This window comes from Schistosoma mansoni, chromosome W (assembly GCF_000237925.1).
Source record: "Schistosoma mansoni strain Puerto Rico chromosome W, complete genome".
Taxonomy (NCBI): domain Eukaryota; kingdom Metazoa; phylum Platyhelminthes; class Trematoda; order Strigeidida; family Schistosomatidae; genus Schistosoma; species Schistosoma mansoni.
The window spans coordinates 22,218,256-22,218,757 of record NC_031502.1 but is presented as its reverse complement, the minus strand read 5'-3'; positions in this window follow the sequence as shown (position 1 = coordinate 22,218,757).

Genomic DNA, 502 nt, shown 5'->3' with positions numbered 1-502 from the left:
ATGTCGTTCAGAAGAATGATGAAAGCTCCATGACCAAACTATCCAGCTCAGAGAACAAAACTTCATCGAAATCATCCACCTGAGCTACAAATCGTCTCCATCATTATTATTTATCTATTATTTTTCAAGGTAAGAACAATTATCAAAAGGGGTTTTTGTGGACATTATAGTAATTTTAATAGTTGAGATCATGAATCAATTGAAGCTAGACCACCATGGAAGCACTGAACGAACGTTTCGTCTCATTGTGGGACTCCTCAGCAGTGCGCATCCATGATCTCCCCTCGCGAGATTCGAACTCAGGACCTATGGGTCTCGCTAGTGAACGCTTAACCTATAGACCACTAAGTTAACATCCAGTGGTGTTGATGTGTAACTTCAACCAATCCACGAAATTGAGCAACCATCCACCATTGTCTCCACAATACTCTTTCTGATAATGATCATATACTTACTAGTGACTGGCTTCAAGAGGTATTTCCTGGAGTTTTAGTGAGAAGCA